Here is a 3,405-nt window from a genome sequence, read left to right as displayed (position 1 = left end):
ATAGGTTCCTCAACAAATTTTGGCCCATCCTATTGTCTATGGTGGATACCAAGTTTTCCAAATTTACCACCTTCCATCCCCAAATAGATGAACAAATATAAGTGGTTAACATGATGATGGTGCATATCTTGTGCATTTACAACTCTAAGAATTCCACATGCATGGGATAAAACCTTCCATATGTTCAACATAGCTATAAAATATCCCTCCACAACTTATTGGCCAAAATACATTTTAGATTTTCTTGGGGTTCCAACCATTTGCCCTAAGTGATGTAGTTATTCCCATTGCATTTGCATTGGAAAAGTCCTCCCATGCTCAGATCAAGGTAGATTGAGTAGCCAAAATTGTTGAATGGATCCAACACCTCCAATAATAGGTTCATGATATCTTGCAAAAATCCAATGCCGAGTATAATAAAAAACATGACCAACATAGGGATTTACATAAGTTTCAAGTTGGTGATAAGCTATGGTTGCATTTACACAAAGAGCACCTTATAGCCCGCTAGAGGAAGCTTATACCACTTTGATATATTTCTTACACAATCATAAAGGATATGGGTGAAAATGCTTTTGAATTGAATACTTTTTCTTTCCTTGGCTTGCACCCAATATTTAATGTGGAGCTACTTCAACCATATTTTCCACCTGTATTAGACACCTTTGAGGCATTCAACCAATTGGCCCCAAAACAAGTCAACTTAAATTCATACTAGATACAATAGATCATACTATGGACACTAAGACAAAGGATACCCCCCATCAGCACATAAAACTCTATTACGTTGTTAAAGAAAGGCAACTTCTTCGTCAAGGAAAGTGGCTCACCAAGAGCCAAATTTAGAAAAAGTTTCCCCATCTGATGAGGGAACTTGATGCAATAGAGACCATTGCTTCCTAATTGGGAGGACTAATCTAGGTAGTTATGGGTGGCCCCCCACCTTTTCTGTTTTCATAATAGTTCTCTATCTTCTTGTTAGTTCTTCAATGATTTTTTAGGTCCCAAACTTCCAAGGCTATTCTAAGGCCCTAAATGATGTTTTTGATAATTCAAGGGGTACAAGAAATGCCTAGTAAAAATTTCTATTCCTCGAATAGTTCTTTGCAGGGAGATATTGTGCACCCCAAGAAGATATTGTATGCAAAAGTTGCACCCGTGGGAAGTTGATGTACAATATAGCCACCTTGGAGCCTTTAAAACTTTTGGCACTTCATCTTCTAGGGTTATAGTTTTATACATCTATGGTTCTTTCTTTATGTTAAAGGCCAACCTTTCAACTTCTTGTAATAACTTTTGCTAATGTATGTAGATGCCATCTCACTCTATAAATAGCTACCATTCTAGCTAGTTTGTGTTCTACATTATTCTTCTATTACATTTTTTGATAGAAGTTAAGTTTTCACCATATTATTGTGCTTTCTATAATATTTTTCTATATGTGTTTCATTTATTTTCCTTCCTTTCATTTCGTTCCTTGTACAACCTAGATCATTTATAACTTTTTACTTAGCAATTATCATATATTGTGAAGAGGTTAAGACATTGGTGCAAATTTGATGAGGGCTCCATAGAATGGAGAGTCATCTCACTCATCTAGTCCCTCCAATTGATAATAACTCTAACCCTTTCCAAATTTTAGTTGTTATTCTAGTCATGGAAAAAGAGTCACATTTTGTTTCTTAAAGAAGAATCATCACTTTATTTTCCTAAGTTATGCAATTTTAATATCATTTGTTTTGAGGGATAATTAATATCTCTTATACTCCATGTTATGTTCTTCTTAAATCAATTCTAGATTGGGGGAAGGGTTCTTTTCTTGAAGGCCCACAATCCTCCCCGAGTTGATGAGGAGAGCACCCAGTTCTTCCAATTTTTGTTTAGCTAATCGACATGCCCCCTTATTTTCTTACCCCCCTCCTTTCTTAACTAGTTTTAGAGGGTTAATTCTAATATCAAGGATATTTTTGGATGTTTGAGAGGTGAATTCTATGAGGACTTTGATTTGTCATTTAACTGTCTCTTGTTGATGATGGAAAATATGATTTTCAAAGAGATGTTGGACTAAGACCTCCCACTACTCCTCCATTAAAGCTTTGATGCCTAATTTAGTGTTATCTAAGGTTAACATCCACTCTTCTCTTTCCATTGTGAGGTTAATTGGAACTAACTTGTTCTTAATTCCTATCTCTCCCTCCTCTTTCTTAAAAGGGATTTCCTTCCATGCATCATTTTTCATTTTTTATGATTCTAAACTTCCTCATGAGTTCGTTTTAGAATCTTAGAATGATTATCTTGAGAAGATTCACATGTCATCATTTCCCTGTTGAAAATGGCAACAAGAAATTACTAAAAATAGAAGTGTTAAAAATAGCACTACTAAAAATAGCAGTTTGGATATCAGTGCTGGATTGGGCAACAGGGAATGAAAAATGTAAGTGCTAAAAATAGAAGTTCTATTTTTCGCAGTTCTAGTTGGATTCCTATTTTTAGGCAATCCCTAGTCTAAAATAGGAAGTAAAATTCGAATTTGGTCTTACCAGCAGTTTGGAATATTAATTAATTAATTCTCCATGAGTTAATTAGTTAAGGAAAAGAAAACTTGAAATCTTTGTGAGAACATGAAATTATTTCTCCACTAATTGGGGAATGTGTCCTTGATTTGCTCCACTAATTGAGGAATTAAGGATGAGTTCTATATTGAGAGGATCAGTTAACTTAGTTTAACTTAGTCAAGTTCAATTAGATTAATTTAACAATTTGTTAAATTAATGAGATTCAGTTTGTTGATGCTTGCATTCATGTGACAACTAATATTTTCAGATAACTAAGTATTCACTCATGGATAACTGATGCATGTCAGTTTTGTCAGAGACCCAGTTGAGATCAGAGAAGGGACATTGTACTATCAGTTGGATGAATATTTTTCCTATAAGGGAAGCTCATCCATGATGAGGATTTATCTTCTTCAGATTTGTGCAGTTATTTCAGAGGTCAGTGTTGTGTGTGAGGTGAGAATCACACAGGTTGCAATTGGAGGACCCAGGAAAAACTGTGCATAGAAATAGGAGGCTTGGAGGGCATAGGAGAAGGTTTGTGAGAAGCCTTTGACTGTCTATGAGCAGCAGAGGGATTGTACTGAGAGTTGGATAGCTTCCAAGCTAAGGCTTTGTGTAATCTGGACATATTTCCACTTGTATGCTAATACAGAGATGGGGTTTTAGGCTGGTGCTTTCCCCTGGTTATATCTTCTGTGTTATGTGTGATTGATTCCTTCTTATTAGTTATATGTGTTCATGCTTGATGTTGCTCATGTTCAATTAAGCTTCCGCAAAGTTTATGGTAGATGTAGATCTAGTATTATGCTTTAGTACATTGCATATATCAGTTTGATATGCATGTGAA

The sequence above is a fragment of the Pinus tabuliformis genome, chromosome 6 (assembly GCF_031772625.1).
Source record: "Pinus tabuliformis cultivar Carrire ecotype Pingquan chromosome 6, CPIR1, whole genome shotgun sequence".
NCBI lineage: Eukaryota > Viridiplantae > Streptophyta > Pinopsida > Pinales > Pinaceae > Pinus > Pinus tabuliformis.
This window is presented reverse-complemented; position numbering follows the sequence as displayed.